This window comes from Lissotriton vulgaris, chromosome 6, assembly GCF_964263255.1.
Source record: "Lissotriton vulgaris chromosome 6, aLisVul1.2, whole genome shotgun sequence".
NCBI classification, from domain to species: domain Eukaryota; kingdom Metazoa; phylum Chordata; class Amphibia; order Caudata; family Salamandridae; genus Lissotriton; species Lissotriton vulgaris.
Window position 1 is genome coordinate 1,346,728,317 of NC_141694.1, and position 22,331 is coordinate 1,346,750,647.

Genomic DNA, 22,331 nt, shown 5'->3' on the forward strand with positions numbered 1-22,331 from the left:
TGCTCATATGCTGTTTAACTGTTTGTGCTGCACAGTCCTCTGGTCATGTTGTTTTCACCCGGGTGTCCCAGACTTGTGCATCAATGGGTGATGAGTGAGCTATATGTGTGTTTGCTGAGGTACTTCTTCCCTTCCTGAGTGTGATGTTGTCTGTGTGCTATGGTGATTTGTGTTGGTGGGGTTTCAGATGTGGCACTCATATCTGTGTTGACCTGGTATGTTTGTTGTGCACACACTGCGTGTCGTGCATGCAGTGCTGTGAGTGTATGTTGCCTTGTACTTGCCTGGTGTGCATCCCCTGATGTCCACCTGTGTTTGCAATGTGATGGATTGGCATGTGCATCTGTTGTGTGTTGCTGTGGATGTGTGCAGTGTTTGGCATGTGTTGTCTTTTTCAGCTGAAAGATGCTCTGTGTGTGATGTTCTATTTGCATGTCATTGTGTGTGAGTTGTTTGTGCATTGTGATACATTGAGATGTGTGTTGCAAGTGTAGTGTGCATTACTTGTATGTCTGCCACATGCACTTAGGGCTATTCTTGTTCCTGGGCTTGTTTTGAGTGCATCCTTGCTGTTTTCTCCTCTTACATTTGACCTGTCACTTGTCAAGATTGTGCATGTGCAAGCATGTGGTACACTACAACACCATTTTGACGTGATGGGTGGTGTGGGATGTCTGTCTGTGTTTTCTTATTGGCCCATTGCTCCCAGTTTGTGTCCATGATTGTTTAGAGATGATGCACTTCTCGTCTGTGTTAGGGTATGATGACTGCAAATTGTTCAAGAGTGATGATTTTGTGTACTCCTGTTCTGTCTGGGCTCCCATTGCCTTTACACTGTTTTACTGCACAGGTCTGGGCTTGTTGTACTTCTGTGTATGTTGTTAGTGAGTTTTGTGATTGGTTGTCGTTTTTGTGCCTGCATTGGTTCAGGCACCCCTGAGTGTGTGATGTTTGTGGATGCCACCCCGGGGGGGGGGGTGTTTGTCAGTATATTCACCGGACATAATTGTCACCATTCTGTGTGTTTGAGACTGATATGTTGCAGATGTGAGGTGGGTTGGGGAGGGGTATGTGTGAAGTATCCAAATTGTGTTTGACAGTCATGGAGTGTGACAATGGGCTCTGTGTGTTGTGCTGATGACACACACCTGTCAAGTTGCTGGATACAGATGTGTGGCTGACAACTGTTTGACTTCAGAAACTTCCTATCATCCCTGTGCCTATGCATGGGTTGCCTTGCTGTCTCCCTGAGTTGTTGTACAGAGGTGACTGTGGTTTAATTTCACTGACTGTGCCAGCCATATGTGATTTGATGGCTTAAGGGTGTTACATTTTCCTTCTCTTGCATGTGATGTACACAGCCTTTGTGGCTAGCTCATTGGCTTTCCATTTGTGTCCACCTCACTTTAGCTTTGCCCATTTCTTGTCCTCCATTGTTGCTGACATCTGGTCTGTTTATGTGGCTGTGTGTCAGTGTGGGGTGTGTCTAGTTGAGTGATTGTTCATATTCATTGTGAGTGTTCATTTTGTGTTTAGACTCAGTTTGCTTGACATGAGTGGAGGGTAGGTGTGAGGAGAAGGGTTGCCCTTGCCCTGAGCTTCTGTGCAAGGTGTTCCTCTTCACCCCCACCTTCTGAGACAGGCTCCCTTGTTGTTTAGTGTGTGTGGTGCAGGGTCTGGGTACACCTGGCTGGTTAATTGTGCAGGGAGGGCACAGGAGGGGCACACACCATGTCCCCTAATGGATGTGTTGGGCCTAGTGTGTGGAGGGTGGAAGTGTGGCCCTATGGTCTTTGTAGACTGCCTATGCCTGGCATTGGCCCTGCCTTCTACATTGTGCGCATGTTTTCCCGTGTCTTCACCCCTGCGGTGACGTGAGCGGGACATTGCATTGCATTGATATTGCAGTTGATGGGTGGCCTTGATGCAGAGGGGTGATTTGGTGATAGGCAGGACATGGGTGGATACTCTTGTGGATGTGTTCCTGTTTCCACCAGGGTGTCTGGTGTAGACTGGTGGACTGGAACCCCATACAAGCACTGGATTTGTGTGTTGTGGTTGTGTGCTGAGTTGTGTGATTGCGTACCTGCGGCGTCATCCGCAACGGTGCATTACTTGCTGGTAGTGGATCAGGTTTTGTTTTTTTTTTACTTTTTTTTTATTAATCAATAAGAAAGGATCACTTGTCCTGCATAACATGGGGTATGCGGGTATGGTTCATACTATTCCCAATAAAAAACCCTCATACACATGTTGGAAAATTACTATGTTTTAGCGGTATATCTTGGTTCTCCGCTGTCCCTCACACGTGTTCGCATAATCACGGGGTTTAGTAGTTTATGCGACCTCCAGCCAGGAGGTATTACCCTTGTTAGAACAGTAGTGATCAGAAATCGTGATTGTGAAGTGAAGTGGTGAAATTATAAAGAAGGTAGGTAAAAATTGTTCTCTATAACAGACAATTATTTTAATAGTTCTGGTCTGTAGAGGACAATATTAAAATTAAAGTGAGTGAATTTAGAGCGATTATGACTCTTTCACATTAGTTACGTGGATCAGGTACAGCACCGGGAAGACGTATAAAGCAGATCCATTGTGGTCAGAACCGGGTGGAGGGGACCTGGAGACTGGTTTGGCGCTCCACAGTCGAGCTTCCGTTGTCTGTGGTTGGGCGGTTTCTCAGCTGCAGTGTGACGGGCTGTTTGGGGCACCCTGATTTGTACGGCGGTCGGAACGTCATTCCGTACGACGGTGAGTCTCTATTGGCTCCCACCGCCACGGTGGCGGGCACATGGCGGTTCACGTTGCACCACGGCAGACGGGAAATGGGCTATGTTTGCCCATTGTAAAATGGCAGACGTGAAGACCGCTGCTGGCGTGCGGAAAATGGCATTTTCCGTCACTGCCAGCACCACGGTGGTTCCTCCGCCCACCATCATAATGGGACTCTTAGTTTAATTATATGCAACCCATGCAAGTTTGGCCCCTAACAATAGTGGTATCAAGCACTTAATCATGCCAATGGTACGTGTAGGAACAATGAGGGAGAATGTATATCCATATAGATGTGTGCAGCCCGCGGAAAAATATAAATAGTAAAAACCATCTTTGTCATGATATGAGCTGCACCATCCAACACTCACATTATGTGCATGCAGAACGCTGTAATTACTTACTTACCCCTGTCATATTAAACTACGGGCTCCACAGCTAAGTGTGTGGGGTGCCTCCTCCATGGTCACATACTGATGACCGCAAAACATATGTATTGGCATATCAATTCCAAAGTAGCATTAATTTTATGTGGTGACTTTTTGAAATTGTACTACTAATAAGTTTAAATTGCATCTCTCGGGGCATGCGCTTAGTAACAAAGACTGGGAGGGCATATATTACCAGGCTCGGTAGTTGGAGGGTTTTGGAGTTTTCTTTTTTTTCTCGTTTTTGCAAAAATGTGTCTGCACCTACAGCGTGTTCAGCACTGTTGCTGGTTTTGTCTGAAAGTATGGCTCAGTGTATTCTATTATCTGTGCATGTTGGACTATAGCGTACTAAGGCAAGGTGCCATATGATTACCCGCTGTTCATGTATGTGTGCTCATACGTTAATAAAAAGATTTAAAACTAAATTGCATCTCTCCAAATCTCTATTGTCTCTAAACATGTGGGAGATCAAACCTTCATTAGTGCTAATTAGTGTGATATATTTGTTCAGTCCACAATTAATCATGCTCGGCTGAACACCTATGAGCAGGTGCAAGACGCAATATCATGCCAATAATCATGTCATGAATGCTCAGTCACAGAAAGTCTATACTGTTTTGCATTGCAATGTCTATGACAACATCTACAATATAGCTGGTATTTATAGGAGGTGTTTTTCTATTCTAAAGTCCAACCTCTGTTTGTTCGATTTCTTATGTGTGCCACCCTGGTGCTTGTGCCATGTGTAGTGACGGTGGGCTCGCCCGAAGTGCAAGACCACTCGTGGTCATTGGTTCACACTAATGATCTTGCGTGTGTGACTTTCACTTGTTTGCTGCGTAGTCATGCCAGAGGTCTAGCCTCTGCGCAACGCGTGTCCAGCCAGGCTTGGTCACCACATAGGCGACGAGGCGGGTCCCACCTGTGCCTCTGCCGCACCTCACCTGGTCTGTCTGCCTTCTCTGCCATTAAGGTGTGCAGTGTGCGCCCTCCGCTGTTGTCTCCCCTGCTTTGCCGCATGCAAGATGTAGAAGCACGCGTGCAGCCCTGGTGGGTGCCCACCCCGCTCTGAAGAACTGCTGGCGTAGTGTGGTGTGGAGCGGGTGCCCACCCCTCACTGGGAGCCGCTGCTGAGCCCATCAGCTGTTGGAGCCCTGAAGATAACGTAAGCAGCTGGTGGGGACTGCCTGTAGCACCGCATGACGAAGGTGAGACTGACCACGCTCAGCGCACACACGTCCGCTCTGGCCGGAGGGCTTGCTCCCACTACCGAGTGGTTGAGCTGGTTGCCCTAGGGACAGAGCTCGAGTGCACCCTTGCGCTCAGTGCACTACACAGTGTTACAGGAGCCGTCAGGACACCCTGAAAAGCAAAGTTATAGGAGAAAATAAAACAAACATTGTCAGCAGCAAGTGACCTAAGGACATTGGCGCAGCTCTGTGCAGTTCACCATCTTCTCCATAGACAACAGTTACTGGCATGTGCATCTGCCTATTAGCCTGCTCCTGCTCACAACTGGCTAACAGTGATGTACACTACCTGCATTGTCCCATCACTGCGGCTGAATCCCTCACCACCAACAACAAGCACTGGCCAGTGCAACTGGTCACCAGTCCAGACCCCTGCCCATCCATCCACCACGGTTGGAGGAGTAGTGTTGGATAATTCACCTGGCAAATAACTCACAAGGTGGTGGCTCAGCGAGCGCATTTGCAACCGGACATGAGTGTGCCCAACATAGACGGAGCTGGAGCTCCCGTGGCACAGCTGCCGGCCCCACAGCAGGTGCCCTTGTAAGGCACCTCTGCAACCCGGTCATGCCACATCATCCCCACTGCCTCCATTCAGCAAACTTGCGGATCCAGCAATGACGGCAGTGCAAAGGAAATCCTGGATTGGCCATTTAGATCACTACTTCGTGGGCATGAGGGAGACGGACGGGAAGGTGAAGATGTTGCTCCTCATGTGCTATGGAGAGGGAGAATTGTATGACGCTGCCCAACACAGGGTCTGGTGACAACCACAATGAGGCGGTGGTGACCTTAAACAGGCATTAAACACTGATTTTGAACAATTCAAATTTCGCCATGCCAGACAAGGGGAGACCGAGACCATAAATGTGTTCTACGCCCGGCTGAGGAAGCTGGTGAGCTCCTGCACCCTGCATGACCAGAGGGAGGAGATCAGGGTGCAAGTCATACAAGGGTGCCATTCAGTGACGCTGCGCCGCCTGTTACGGAGGCAACCAGGCATCACCCTAGATAAAATCCTTGTACTCGCCAGGTCACATTAACTGTCCATATCTCATGTGGACGAGATGGAGGCGGCTCTAATAACCATCACACTCCATAGTCAGGGTCCTTCCGACCTCCAGTAATAAAAGAAGAAAGAGTAGATGCAATTCATAGACGACCTGCAACACCAAGAGGGTTCGGAAGGCCGCCACAGAAGAGCGCATGTGGTAACTGCGGTTTGGATCAACCACCGGCGTCAGGTGTTTTGCAAGTGGGAAGACCTGCTCCCAATGCAGGAAGCTCAACCACTTTGCAAAGGTATGCTGAGGAGGGAGAACAAAGACAACATGGCGGGGCAGCGTGGACCGTCAATGGCAGTGCGGCATCTGACACTGAAAGACCCGTTGGATCAAGTGGATGCCACCCCGCCAGGATTTGACCTAGCTGCAGATGACGATGATGTCTTCATAGTGTCGTTCATCAGTCGAGAAGATCCAAAGCGCCGACCTCCACCCAAGTGCACCATCACAGTGGGAGGCTCCACCATAAAAGCACTCCTAGACACTGGGGCGTCGGTAAACGTGATGGACAGTGATAAATACGAGCAGTTGTCACCACAAGCTCCTCTTGAACCCTCCAAGGCAAGAATATACACCAATGGTGGGACAGAGCCACTTCCCCTACGAGGAGTCATGGAGGTTGAAGTCACCAGTGAAGGAGGCCACCTGCACACGCGGTTTCACGTTACCGAAGGAAAGCAAGGAACGCTCCTCAATTGTCACACAGCGGAAGACCGGGTGCTGGTCTTTTTCCCCAACCAGGTGCATGACCTGCACGCATGAGACATCCTCAGAGACTTTCTCACGTTGTTCGGAGGGTTGGGGTGCCTGAAAGGGAAGCTGTTCAAACTACACATTGACCCAACAATCAAGCCTACCGCCCTGAGGGACAGGAGGGTGCCATTCCACCTACGCACTCAAGTGGAGGAATAGCTGCAGAAGCTGGAGCAGTTGTGAGTTATTCAGAAGGTGTCGGGACCCACCTCATGGGTATCGTTTTTGGTCATTGCACCCAAGCCGAAGCAGCCGGGAGCCATTCGACTCTGCATCGACATGCGCCTTCTGAACAAAGCTGTGAAGCGGAAAAGACATCTCAGGCCCACCATGGCTGAAATAGTTGCAGACCTCAATGGAGCCAAGTGGTTTACAAAACTTGACCTCAACGCCAGCTACCACCAGCTAGAGCTTCATCCCTATAGCAGAAACGTCATGACTGTCTCCACCCATGTGGGGCTGCGTAGTTACATGCGTCTGAGCTTCGGGGTGTCCTCCGCAACGGAAGTGTTTCAGAACATGATAAGGGAGACACTCACGGGATTGCAAGGCGTTATCAACTTGAGTGATGACATTCTTGTGTACTCAAAGACACTAGAAGAACACCATGTACACCTCAGGGACATCCTTCGATGGCTGGGGGAAAGTGGACTCACCCTTCACCGAGCGAAGTGCTTATTCCACCAAGAGTCAGTGGAGTTCTTCAGTTACATCTTTTCCAGAGATGGCATACCGGTTGATCCGAGGAAGGCAGCGGCCATACGTGCTGCCCCGAGACCTACGTTGCCCACAGAAGTCCATAGTTTCCTAGGCATGGCCACGTATTGTGGCCGGTTCATTCCCAATCTGGTGTCCCTCTCCGAACTTCTTCACAACCTTTCAAAGTCAGGTCAGCAATGGGTGTGGACTGCAAAAGAAGACATGGCATTAAAGGCTGTTTAGGAGGCCCTCCTTGACGATAAAGTCATGGCGTACTTTTGGCCCAACAGATGCACAGAGGTGGTGGTGGATGCTAGCCCTGTGGGGCTAGGTGCGGTCCTCATGCAGGAGACGGAAGTGAAGGAGTGGGTCCCAACTGCCTATGCAAGCAGAGCGTTAACAGCAACAGAGATGAGCTATGCCCAGATAGAGCGTGAAGCCCTGGCTATCAAATGGGCGTGCCAACATTTTCATCTCTATCTCTATGGACAGGAATTTTATGTGGTCACCGACCATAAGCCTCTCCTTCCCCTCTTTGCAGGCACATCCAGGTTGGCTCCCCAAGGATCGAGAGATGGGCAGTTCAACTGCAAGCCTACTATTTTGATGTGATCTTCCGACCTGGGGTCAACAACCCGGCTGACTTCCTGTCGCGCCACCCTGGCAGGTCTGCTCCACCTGGACACGTGCAAAAAGAACAATTGATGGATAGAATGCAGAACAATGTCATACATTCACCCCAGTACAGAGATCTTTGCCTAAATCCATCATTTATTTGCTCACTATGCCATTCCAGTTTGCCTCACTGTGCCACTGGATTCAAGCTAGCCTGGCTGATGGAGGCTAATACCTAGAAACCGGTCCCAGGATGCTTGTTTCTGGTCTAGGGAGGACCTGACTTGGCAGTTCAGGCTGGACTGTTCCCACAAGGAACAGGGTTAGAACTGATTTGCATAAGGTTGGGTCCAAGCTGGGGTGGTGTGGTGAGCAAAATAATGATGTATTAAACCCAGATCCTTGTGACTGAGGAAGAATGTGGGCATTGTCCAGCATTCCTTTCATCAATTGTTTCTTTTACATATGTCACCCTAAGCGGGAAGGGTATGTTCGGACATGGGTCCCGTGCTTGCTTCACCACTGGATTCAAGCTAGCCTGGCTGATGAAGGGTGATGCCCTTGAAACTGGTCCTAGAATTCTTGTTTCTGGTCCAGGGAGGACCTGACTTGGCAGTTTGGGCTGGACTGTTCCCACAAGGAAAAGGGTAAGACTGATTTGCATATGGTTGGGTCCAAACTGGGGTGGTGTGGTGAGCAAAAGAATGATGGACTAAACCTAGATGCTTGTGAATGGGGTTGAATGTTGGCATTGTCCAGCATTCCGTCCATCAATTGTTTCTTCTCCACCTGGACACGTTGCCGATAAAGACAACACAGGAGATTTTGTTCGAATGATCTCTCAAGTGGCCTGCCCAAATGCTCTTATGCTCGAAGACATCGGTAGGGCCACTGAGTCCGATGAATGTCTGACCAAGGTCAAAGCAACCTTGGTGGACCGGAACTGGCATCACTGTTAGACTTGGCATCTTTTGGCGTATTTCCCCTGACTTTTTTCTTTCTAACCTTCTGGTTCTGACTCTGTTTTTGCTGGTGTGATGATTCGGTGCACTTTACTCACTGCTGATCAGTTGTAAAGTGCAGGTGCTCCTGTATAAACTGTGTTATGGATTGGTGCTTCCATGATTGGCCTATTTAATTTCTGTGTCTGTCCCTAGCAAAGTGTACTGCGAGTGCCAGGGCCCATAGATCAAATGCTGTTGGTGGGCTGCAGCACTGGATTGTGCCACACACGCAAACAGCCCGTAAAGGGTAACTCTGGCCTGTAATTGCAGAGCCTGCGCGCAGCCTGCGGCTGCCATGTCGACTTATCAGGTGCCCACACTTGCAAGTCCCTAAGCCTTCCCTTTTCTACATGTGAGTCACCACTCTGGTAGGCCCAAGGTACCCCCATGGGCAGGGTGCATTGTATGTGAAAGATAGGGCATGCCCTGGTGGATGTGGGATGTCCTGATAGTGAATTACAGTCTACTTCGTTTTTCACTATTGCAAGGCTACCTGTTCCACATAGGCCAGACCGGGCAGTTTGATTATTACATCCTATAATCCGGACTGACCCAGGGAACATGGTAGAAATTCAAGTTTAGTACTGAGTCAGGGCCTTGACAGAGGGAGAAAGACTGTTCCGTCAATAGCTTTGGAGAGCCTGGAGTGAGCGCAGCGAAGGTCTTCTTGGGATTGTTCTACAAGGCAGCACCCTAGTGATTCCCAGGAGCCTTCAAGAGAAAGTGTTCTGTCTAGCACATCAAGGACACCAAGCAATAGCTAAAACCAAAGCCTGTCTCAGAAGTAAAGTATGGTTCCCCAGTATGGACACTATGGTCGAGGAAGCCATTTGCACATGCCACTCATGCACATTACCGGAAGTGACCCGGCTCCGCATCCGGTCATCACCGAAGCGCCCTGCCCAGAGCCATGGACCCAAGTGAATATTGACCTTGGGTCATCCCCTGACGGAAGGAGCACCCTGGTTCTCTTTGACTCACACTCAAAGTTCCCTATGGTGGAAGTGGTGTCATCAACAGCTTAACCGCGTCTTCGCGATGATGGGACTTCCGAAAGAAATTAAATCAGATAATGATCCACTCTTCCAAAGGAGAGAGTTTCAGGAGTACCTGACATCCCGTGCCATTTGACACTGAAAGATCACTACACAGTGGCCACAGGCGAATGGAGAGGTTGAACACTTCTTGCGGACTCTGAACAGGGCTCTCAGGATTGGTGTTAAAAAAGGCAATGATGTCGAACGCTACCTCCAGCAATTCTTAAGTGCATACTGTCAGACATCGTTCAGCACAACGCAGTGTGCCGAGATGCGCTTGCTATACCAGAAACTGCCTTGGGACAGCATTCCTGCTGACCCGTCCTGGAGACCAACGGAGATGGATCCAGATGCTATCCAAGCACAAAGAAGAGCTACCAACAACAAGGCAAGCCTAGCGCACAGGGCACTGGCAATGGACATTCAAGTTGAGGACCGAGTTGTTGTGAAGGACTGATATCGGGGATGGAAGTACCGTACCCCATACGAGCCGGAGGTATGGGAAGTCATCAAGCTGCAAGGGACCATGGTGTTGGCTAAGCACAGGACTTGAGTGGTCACCCGTAATGCATCCTGGTTTTAGAAAGTGGTAGTCAGACTCACAACAACAGGTAGTGAGACTGGTGTTGAAGAAGGGTGAGAATAAATGGTACCACCGAGCACCCCACAAAGCAGTCAGGCAGCGACACCACCACGGCCAGAATGGGAATCACCGGCTGGTGTAGAACAGGCTAACCTGAGTGCAAGACCCCCGTCATTGGAGGGGGGTGCTGGGGGGACAAGAGTAGAAAACAACTCCAATAGCCAGAGGTTTGGTGTTCGGCCGAATCCTGTCCCCAGCCAAAGACTAAGAGACTTTGCGTGCCATATGCACCAGAATTGAATGTGCAATATTAAAAGATCTTAGTATATAAAAGATTGGAGGGATGTAGTGATGGTGCCACCCGGGCCACATTATACACTGTATTACACACACGCACACACCCAGAGGGCGGGCTAGCCCGAAGGCTAAAATAAATGAGAGTAAGACCGCTCATGGTCTTTGGCTCACACTAATGATCTTGCGTGTGTGTCTTTCACTTGTTTGCTGAGTAGCCAACAGGGGCTCCTAGCGTTACTTGGTCAAACACAGCACTATTACAACTGCGCCCGAGGGTGTGTACTCTGACCCCTCCATGTTGCCCGAGTCAATTAGAGGAATCCTCGTTTGAATGTCCGCTATGTACTTTCAGATTGCTACCTGCTAGAAAACTTGTTTCTCAGCATGGTAATCTGAATAAGCGGCATATACGAGCTTCTCCGCTTAAAATTGCGTTACTCAACTGCCGCTCAATGCCACGCCATGCTGGGGAGATCTGGTCTTCCCTTACTTCTGATGCTTGGGATGTACTGTTTCTCACTGAGACCTGGCTGAAGGATTCTTCGAACCCTGATATCCTTCTGGCTACGCCTCCGGGCTACCTTTTTAAAGGTTGTCATCGTGTAGGTGGACAAATGGGTGGTGGCATTGCTATTATAGCCAAGGCCCATTTCAAGGTGACTACCACTAAACTTGAAAATATTGGAAAAATAGAAGCGTTGCACTTCACCCTGGCAGATTCTGCGGCTGTCATTTTAGCCGGGATTTTGGTTTATAATCCACCTACTGCCTCGTCTAGCTCTCTCTCTTCGCTGGTACATCTGATTGCAGATCTGTCCCTTAAACACTCAAATTTTATTGTGCTCGGGGATTTTAATTTACATGTGGATGATCCTCTATGTGCCCCGGCCACCCAATTCCTGGACTCCTTGAAAGGCCTAAATTTATCTCAAATAGTTCAGGGCCCCACGCATAAAGCCGGCCATACCTTGGATCTTATTTTTTCAAGGCACTTGGACATTATGCTTCACCCTCCCCTCCCGCTTATCTGGTCGGACCATTATCTCTTGCCCTTTGATCTCACCCTCACCTTGGCACCTTCACCTATTGCACTCAATAAGGAGCATGGGAGAAAATGGCACAAAGTTACCTGTGCCACTCTAGGTCCTCTCCTGCTCTACGGCGATGAACCCTCGTCATGTAACACTGTTGACGAAAGGGTGTCTAAGCTTAACGCTACTCTCCTGAGCGCCATTGATGCTATTGCACCCCTTCAATCTGTCATGTCTGCTAGATCCCGTCCTTCCTCTCCCTGGTTCTGTTCGACTCTTAGGGAGGAGAAGAGCCGTTGTAAAAAACTTGAGCGTCTATGGCGTAAAAATTACGATCCAGAGGCTAAATCCATTTACAAAGCCGCTTTGAGAAAATTTCTCTCCTTAAAACGGTCAACTATGAGAGACTTTTTCTCTCTTCAAATTGAGAAGTCTAAGAACTCTTCTAAAGCTCTTTTTAAAATTGTAAAGGATTTTTCGCATCCTGCTGCCTTATCTTCCCAGATTCCAGCTAGTCAGGCACTTTGTAATGGTCTCTCGGAATATTTTCAGGAGAAGATCGTGACCATCAGGTCTTCCTTCCCTGTAGTAGGTATTTCATCACCTCCTAGGGAGACTGACGAGGTAAATCCTCTCCTAGAATCTTTCCAGGAGATGACTATTGAATCGGCTCAGAGATTAATTACCCAATGCAAATCTGGTTCCCCCCTTGACCTGATCCCGGCCACAATGTTGGGCATTTTGGCCCCTATATTGATTGAGCCTCTCCTTGATATCTGGAACTGCTCTCTTGGTTCGGGCCAGTTCCCCTCTATCTGGAAGGAGGCCATGCTGGTCCCGATCCTTAAAAAGGCGAATTCAGATCCTGGCCTTTTTCCTAACTATCGGCCCATCTCCCTCCTCCCTCAGTCGGCTAAGATCCTTGAGAAAGCAGTTCAACTGCAGCTGGCTGAATTTTTGGAATCTAATTTACTCCTTCATGATTCCCAGTCGGGTTTTAGAGCAGGCTTCAGTACGGAGACGGCTCTGCTGGAAGTCTCCGAAACTGTCAGAGAGTGTGTGGATAGGGGCGAGGAGGCCATGTTGGTCCTCCTCGACCTATCCGCCGCCTTTGACACGGTTTCTCATACGATCCTTCTAGATCGCCTGAGCCAGGTGGGCTTAGGAGGTACTGTGTTGGCATGGATCAGTTCTTTTTTGAAGGATCGTACTCAGAGGGTCTTTTTAAGACCTTTTACATCTGCTGAGAAACCCCTTCTCTGTGGTGTTCCCCAGGGCTCGGCTCTGAGCCCTTTATTATTTAATGTGTATCTTGCCCCCCTGGCCAAAGTGGTAGAATCTTGGGGAGTCAGAGTGATCTCCTACGCTGATGATACTCAGCTAGTGTTTTCTTTTAGGGATCACTCTGACACCTCGTTTGCCAACTTTCGCCAGTGCCTTAATAACATTTGTAACTGGATGACCACTAACCACCTCAGGCTTAATACTGATAAAACAGAGGTAATGTTTTTCAATCAGAAAACGTCCATTCCCTCTAGCCTTTGGTGGCCAACGGTCCTTGATCCCCCCCCGATTCCAGCCACTACTGTTCGTAACTTGGGTTTCCAGTTCGACAATACCCTCTCCTGTGCTCCTCACATTTACAAAACCACATCTGCCTGTTTTGCAAAACTGGGTATGATTAAAAAAATTCTGCCTTTCCTCCCTTTGAATGCTCGCAGAACTGTGGTTCAATCTCTGATTACATCTCACTTAGACTATGCCAACAGTCTCTGCGTAGGTGCTCCCCTTTATCAGATTGAACGCCTACAAATCGTGCAGAATGCCGCGGCCAGATTGATTGGTAACATTCCTTACCGTCAATCCGTAGCACTCTATCGTAAACAACTGCACTGGCTCCCTATCACTAAACGTATCCAGTTCAAGATACTGATACTTACTTTCCGAGCCTTGAACAACCTCGGCCCAGGCTATCTGAAAAAAAGGATTGCTCTATCACACTCTGTGAGATCCTTACGCTCTAATAGTCTGCGTCTTCTGGTTGTTCCGCGCTTCCGCCTATCTAGAGTAGGCGGCAGAGGTTTTGGAGTGGCTGCAGCCAGATTATGGAATAAGCTTCCTTTGGAGCTAAGATTTACCCCCACTGAATCCATCTTTCGCCGCAAACTAAAGACTTGGTTGTTCTCCTCTTGATTCCCTGCTCCCCCTCTTGTCCTTGAGCTCATTGGTTGTCAGCGCCGGGACACCCCTTCTGGGGTAGCCGTGCGCTCTATAAATTCCAAAAATAAAATAATAAATAAATAATAATAGCCAAGCCAGAGGCCTAGCCTCCGCGCAGCGTGTGTCCAGCTAGGCCTGCACACCACACAATGCAGTATCTAGTTGCTCTCACCCTACGTACGTTCTGGCACAATTAGAATGTGTGTGCTTTTCAAATAAATATAATAAAGTGGATAGAGAGGACGGCAGAGGTCGGAGCTCATTATTAAAGTGCTTGTGTGTTTTAACTCCCACTTGCCTCATCAGAAAAGGTATATTTTCGCTATCGCCATACAGACATTATGGCACAATTGGAGGGAGTGTGCTGTTCAAGGCGTAGTAGAGGGAACAGGGCAGAAGGCAGGGGATGGAGCTTCACATTAAAATGCTCTTCTGTTGTCTTCAACCCCTACTTACTTCAACAGAAGGTAGGTGTAGCAGGATCACCTATAGGGCCCTCGTCCACTGCTGTAATGTGAGACAGAGACTCCAAGCTCAGAGAGACAGTAAGTGGTTGTTGGCACATAGATGATACGCCATTGTCGCCTTCGTGCCTCGGACTATAAAGGAGCCGGATATTGTAATTATTTTTAAGAAATGGCTTGTACTATACTGACGTGGGCATTTTGCAGCTTCCGCCCCTTGACTACTAAACTGCCGGAGCTTGTAGTTCTGTTAACTTGGTTGGAAAAAAATTATTGTTTTATTGTTTTAGTTTCAAGGAAGTAACTTAATTCTATAACTTCTTTATCTGCCATACGGGGGATGGGATTATCGGTTATGCATTTAAAACCCATGCTTGTGATAGTGGTGGAACAAACTCATTGGTCTAGCCAGCAGATTCCTTATTATATTTCTTGGCTATTGATAATGTAGAGTAGGGAACGTACTATGCGTTCCTATACCCATGTTGCAGTTGGGAGTAAAACATATTTAAATGTATATTAGAGTCATTCCTTTTAAACAGCCATTCATTTTTCTTTGTGAACTTCTAGTGTGGTAGCATTGAACCTCTAGGTACGCATATATAATTTATTAACAGACGTGTAAAGATGAAATACTACTGTCAGTAATTATTCCTGTTTGTAATCATGAATACATAATTAAAGGGGAAACAACACTTACAACGCAACTTTTACAACGCACTACCTTTACAACAAAACTTTTACAATGCAACATCCATTACAACGCATACCATTACAACGCAACCATTACAACGCATGTCACTACAACGCATACCACTACAACGCATGTCATTACAACACAGTCATTACAACGCATACCATTACAACGCATACCTACACTATCCAACACTTACCCTACTGTTGCACCCCCTGGAGTTAGAATAGTCATTTTTACCCCTACACTATCCAATACTTACCCTACTGTTGCACCCCCTAGAGTTAGAATAGTAATTTTTACCCCTACACTATCCAACACTTGCCCTACTGCTGCACCCCCTGGAGTTAGAATAGTAATTTTTACCCCTACACTATCCAATACTTACCATACATGCAATGTAATGGTATGCGTTGTAATGGTATGCATTGTAAATGTAGAATGCTTTGTAGTGGAATACGTTGTAAATGTAGTTCCAAAGAATTCGTTGTAATGGCATGTGTTGTAATGGAATGCGTTGTAATGGATGTTGCGGTGTAAAAATGCGTTGTAAAGGTATGCTTTGTAAAAGTATGCGTTGTAACAACATACATCCTAATTAAAGGCACTTTTAAGGAAAGAGTTTGCAATTTTAGTTCTCCTACAGATAAAGATATTCGTTTGTATGTGTACCTAGTAGCATGTTTTCTTAAGACAAATGAGCCAGTAGTAGTTGTTTTTGATATTTACTTCATCACTCAGGCCCCTACTAGAGGTGCCCAAACAGTATATCCATCTTTGTTCAGCCATGAACAGTTGTTTATTGTGAGTATTTCTGGGTTGTATTTGCTCAATGGTGGTCCATTCCAAATCGTTTTGAGAGTGTTATTTTTCCATAAAGTGTCTCATCAGCTTTGGGTTGTTCTTTCTGCACCTAAAAGTGGTCCCATGTTCCTTCATTAGCACTTTTTCTTACCTTGTGGTCATTCTCACATATCTTCCCTACAAGCACACCTAATTAGAAACACTCCATTGGTAGAATCACACTTTGTTAATGTTCTTTCTTTGTTCCAATAGGGTTCTTAGGCCCAAATGTATTTGTTTTGTCCTTTGTGTTAGAGCACATACACTACATTGTCCACATGCGGCATGGACCAATATGACAGGGAGGTTCAACAGTGTAAGTTGGTTATTCTTTTCTTGTCGTGGTTTTGGAAGGGTATGTACTAGTTTCTCTTTTATAGATCTCCCTTGTCTGAATGAAAACATTGGTTTTGTAAATTCAAATGCCACAGATGTCAGAATGTTTAAATGTATTTTCACTATTTGTCAAACTTCCTTGGAGTGTTGACCAATGGTGGTTACAAAGATTAAGCGAACTGGTGTCTCTCTGATGGACTTTTGAGGTAATGCTTGTGTTGGGTGCTCTTTTGCATGCTCGATTGATCACTTGTCTAGGTTATTTCTGTTCACTCAGCTTCTCAGACAACTGTTCTGCATATTTCTGGAAGTATTTTTTGTTTGTGAAATTTCTTCTCAATCTGAGGAAGTGGCCTACAGGAAGATTGTCCTGTAATGACTTTGGATGATTACTATCATACTGTAGTAAGTTGTTTCTATCTGTAGGTTTGTAGTTCATTCCTCAATGTGTTTTTATATGGGCTGATAATTAAATCTAAGAATTAGATTTTTTTGTTGCTCAATGTCATTGTGAATTTCAGAAATTCATTCACACTGTTGATCCCCGCTATGAATTGGCTAGCTGTATCTTCCTTACCTGTCCAAATGACAAAGATGTCACCTATATAACGTTCCCATACCTTGATGTTATCAAGGAATGTATTCTCTTCATTGTAGAGGCAGGCTACACTGGGAGTGAATGTGCTGCCCATTGAAGTCCCATGGGTCAATAAGTTGAATTCATCTTCAAATTAGAAGTAGTTCCTCGTGAGTGCTGTATAAGCCCAGTCCGCTACAAACACCCTTGGGGCTATAGATGTCCAATCTTCCTTCTGCAATAGTTGGTCCAATATTCTTAGTAACTCCTCTTGAGGGATGCTTGTATGGAGCTCCTCTACATCTAGAGTTAGAAGCAGTAGATTGTCTGTATAAAATTGTATTTGACTCAGGACTTTTATCGTGTCTTTTGTGTCTTGTACGTAAGAGGGCATTCTCTTAATTATGGGTTCTAAGAAGTGATCCACCACTTTGGATTGAATGCCGAACCTATTCGTACCACATTGGGACACCCTGGTGGAGCTGTTTTGCCTTTGTGTATTTTAGCCAAGATGTAAAAGGAAGGGACTGTTGGTTTTGAGTCTACCAAGAAATCTGATTGCTGTTTTATTATCCATTATTCTTCTTCCGCCCTTTTTATCATGTATATGATATCCTCCATGATGTCTGTGGTAGGATCTCTTTTAGTTTGTTGTAGTTCCAGCAGTCACTCAATAGCTTCTTGTGCTCTTTCCTCTACATCTCCACTGGAAGGATGAGTACTGCACCGCCTTTCTTGGGCCTCTTGATTATGAATTCCTTCTTTTCTGTCAAGTCGGTTATTGCTCCTCTCGCCGCCTTTGAGTAATTTTGAAAGTACTGTCTCTGTGTGTTATCAAGAGCATATATCTCCATTGTAACTGCTTATTCAAATGCATGTACTTCGATGGGTAGACTGTTGATTTGTGGATTTAAGGTAGACTTTTTCAATGGACCTTTGTTCATCCCTCTTAGTCTCCTGGTTTGTCCAAAAAGGAAAGTTTTTAATGTATGACAAAAAGAACTCTGCCATTTCTTTTCCTAAGGTAAATGTATTGTTTCTTTGGGTTAGAATGAAACCTAAGCCTTTATTCAAGAATTACACTTGTAATCAGTGAGAACTGTCTTGCTTAGGTTCACCACTACATTCTGTTCTTGATTGTCCTTGCTTGTCCCTGGTTTTGGGGAATGGTGTCTCTGGTTTCTCTGATCTTTTTGCAGTTTCCCCTAAACCCTGTTGTCTGTTCTTCTTCCTCTGCTCCTTCCTCCCCCTCTGGCTAAAACAGGCATTGCTTTTTGAAACCAAGGTAGGTTCCCAAAGGGGTTCAGTAGTGGTTGGCTTTGGAAGGAATTCCATCCCATCGTTCGTTATAGGAATTGCAGTGGGCCAAAATATTGTTTACGATATTGCCCTCTGCTTCTAAATTTTCCTCTTCGTCTGTTGTGTTGCTCTGAGTCACAGTGGTCAGAATCCAATTATCAGACCGTTGCTCCTGTTGCTTTTGAAATCTGGTTTAAAATATTGATATACAGTTTCCATTGAAAACTATTTCAGTACTTTCTGGAATTGCTGTATTTTTTGAGTTGTCAGATATTCTTTGAACTCATGGATTATTTTGTTAGTCTTGTCCAGTTTCTTTTAAAAACACTGGGATGGAGACCTGTGCTTTTAATGCAGTTTCACTTATTTAGATTTTTATCAGAAATTCAACTGAAAGTTTCTTTGCTGTCTATATGATTACAACCAACCCGTCTCTGGTGCATTTCCATGATACTAGAGACAAGTTTTACTGGAATTCAGCATCTTCTGAGAAGATGCGCGGTTCATTGGTCACAGTTATACCTCAAGGGGACATATTCCCCTACAAATATTCTGTCATAAGAGCATCATGCAATAGCGTCTTCATTTGTGTACTTTTGAGTTGCATCAGAGCCTCCCAATCATTGGAATTGATGATGGTTTGGCTCATGGTTGTGTAATTGAGAAGTGGTGGTGCAGCTAAAATGTATGAGATCACGTCATCATAAAATGCCAGGCCTTCTGCCATGATTGTACAATATGTTTACTGGGAAGCAAATGCCCCTAGTATGTTGACCAAAAGTGTCATGGCAAAAATCTTAGAGTTTTAAAAATTTGATAAATACAACCCTTCCGGTCCCTCTGATAATTCAGCGGATACCTACATGAGACATAAAAGGGAGAGAGGCAGTTTGATGGGGGCTTGTGGGGGGAAAAGGAGGAAAAACAGTTGAGGGACAAGTTATCAATCTATGAATCCCACTATCCTCTGAGGGCATTTATTTATAGGACTTTTAAAAAACACATTATTTTATGGCACTCACTTGTCTCACGACATAATGGCACTTAGTTTTGTTATATAGGACCCATGCAAGATTGCCTCCTAACTATAGTGGTATCAACCACTTAATAATACCAATGCTATCTGTAGCTTTTATTTTTACAAAAAAGGAAGAATGAGGGAGAATGTATACCCATATAGATGGGTGCATCCCAGGGAAAAATATAAATAGTCAAACCATCTTTGTCATGATATGAGATGCACCATCTAACACTCACATATCTGTTCTTAACATGGCTGTGAAAAGGAAACATTTAAGGGGTCATTATGATGACGGGCGGACTTAGTCCGCCCGCCATCCTACCGGGACACAGGACCACCCGCCATAAGGGCGGGGGTCCCGTGAGTGGTATTAGGATGTGGCCACCACAGTGGCGGCCGCATCCTGCATTTATAACATTGTGGCGGGCGGTGCTCTCTGCACCGCCCACCACAATGCCATAAATGCATGTATGCATTTGCATACACAATGCTGCAGGCACCGCGCAGTGCCTACCGCATTGTATATGCAAATGCAGGGGGGTACCACAGGTACTGCACCCCCCACCCCTCCTTCACTTTGGGGGCCCGCACCATATTATTCTTTTCCGCCCGGCCGCAAGGCGACCGGGGGGGGAAAAGCGGCGGACAGTCTTTCTGTCCGCCGAGGTCCCCCCGCCATACTAATATGGCGGGGGGAATTCAGGAGATGATGTCCGGCGGATTGCCGCCAGCCTGGCGGGGGCAATCCGCCCGACATCATAATGGGCCCCTTAGAGTCTCAAAATGATTTCTGATAGGTGTTTCTAAAAGCGCGCACAAAATATTGAAGTTTTATCATGTAGAGAACAATAACACATTGCTTTCACCAGTATTCGTAAGTAACATCCACACATCTTCACTCACTTGTTTTCAGATTGTGTAGGAAAATGTCCCAGTGTATTTGTTATGACCTCCTCAAACCTGTTGAAATTGCCTATACTTCTGATTAGCATATTTAATGTATCTATAAGTCCCTGGCATATGGTACAAAGTGTACCCATAGCCAATAAGTTGAACATTACTAGTGGACTGCAGCATATATTGGGTCACCACTAGAGTGGCAATGCAAAGCTTGCCTTCAGGCCTGCCTCTGCAGCCTCAATATGCAGTTTCAATACTGCCAATTTGACCTTGTAAGAGGAGCATTTATGGTAAACCTACCTTTTTGATAATTAAAAGGTAGGACATGTATATTCTATGTTTTTCATGACCAGGTAGTGAAAATCCTCCAAAGTAGTTTTTCACTGTGGCAAGGCTGGCTCTCCCACAGGGAAGCAATCGGTTACATTATTTATTTATTTATTTGACAGACTTGCAATGCACGGAGCTACCCCAAGGGTTTTCCTGGTGCAGGATAGAGGCAAATAAACAGTGACCTCAACAGACAGCTAGAATAGCCAGGTGTTCAGGTTCCTATGAAAAGCAAGCGTAGGAAATTAGGATCTGCTTCATATGGTTACCCCCATTTTTTGCTTGATGTGATGCTGTTTTTGACTAGTCTGACTGGGATCCTGATAATCAGGACATCAGTCTATCTACTTTCTCCCTAAACCGTAAAGGTATGTACTCAGGTACACCCCAGATTGGATACTGGGGTACCCTTGTCACTCCCTAGTATATGGTACCCATTTATGTTATGTTATGTTAAAATCTATTTCTTGAGTGCACGTTCACCAGACGGTTTCTTGGTGTTAACAGTAGAAGCAGGCACCGTTACTCAGCGAAAGTGAGTGTCAGTTATAAGCGTGGGAAAAGAGCCAGTTTTTAAGTGATTTCCTGAATTGAATGTAGGAGTCCGATGTGAGCAGGAAGGGGAGGAGGGTGTTCCAGAATTGAGAGGACAGTGTCGTGTATCTGAGACAGCAGTGTTTTTTCCATTTAAAGGAGTGGGACAGCAACAGATTCTTGTTGGAGGAGCATAGATCACGGGGGGGAAGATACCGCTGAATGTTAAGAGCAATAAAAGCAGGGCCGCGACCAGACAAGCCTTTGTAAATAGTACAGCCAGGCTTAAACAAGCAGCATTGGGAAATAGGTAGCCAATGCATACTTTCCAACAGTGGTTTCACATGAGAGTGCTTTGGCTGTCCAAGGGTGAGTCTGACTGCCTGATTCTGAACCCGTTGCAGGCGGTGTACTTGATACGCAGGGATACTCACATAGAGGGAATTAGCGTAGTCAATACGCGAGGTGACCAAGGCAAGAACCACTTGGGTCAAGGCTTCGATGGAGAGGAATCTACTGATTTTTCGGATTCTACGCAGATGAAAGAAGCATGCTTACACCACCGAGCCAACCTGAGCCTTCATAGAGAGATTACTACTGATCATGATACCCAGGCTTTTTAATGACGGGACCCAGGGCATAGGTACCCCAGAGGTCTCCCAGGAGCTGCAGCATGTGTTATGTCACCCATGAGAGACCATTCAAACTGGAACTACAGACCCACCATTGCAGTCTGTGTAAGTTGGTGCATGAACCACTTACTAAAGATATAGGTTTACTATATCTAAGGGTCACAGCACTTAAAAACTTATAAGTCAACACTATAGCAAGCCTTTGCAACCCTGAGGGCAGGGTGCTTGGTTCTAAGCGAGAGGGTGTCCCTGCATGAGCAGGGCACCCTTGCAGGCAACAGAGTCTATTCTCTGGGGTTGTTAGTGAAGCAGCCATATACTAATATAGAGGGGCATTACGTCACTGCGCGATGACCATCTTGAATACGGCTGCAACGAATCCTATCATGTTTGGTTTCACACATAATGGAATCATACCTCCATACTGTTACTGGTGTAGGAGGTATGATTCTACCCACCAAGAGAACCCGCCATAGGGCCCTCGTTGTTCCCGTTACCAGCCTTTTAGTCCCGGACAGCACAACATGGCTGCTGCCGACCAGAGACACATTTCTGCCCTCCTGCTGCTGAGCCAAGCTCGAGCAGTGGAAGGCAGGACAATAGGCATCCTGCCACAGGGAGGTGTGAACACCTCCCAGACAGGATTTAGTGTATTAGGGCTGGGTGGGTCCACTTGCCAGCACCTTACAGTCTGTATGAAGGGCACATTTGGTGTCCTTGTGCACAGTCCAGTTCAAACCAGTCCTGGGAGCCGTTGGCTCCTGCTCTGGTGCAAAACTGGCTAAAGGACATGGGAGTAGCATTCCCCCTGTCCAGCCCCTCCCCTGGGAGTGTTCCCTGAATCTCCTCAACCCTTTCCTTAGGGTACCTAAGGGCTTACCTGGCTGTAGGACATTAGATTTGTCATGGACAAGATTCACAACTGAAACCACTGCACTTCTACCA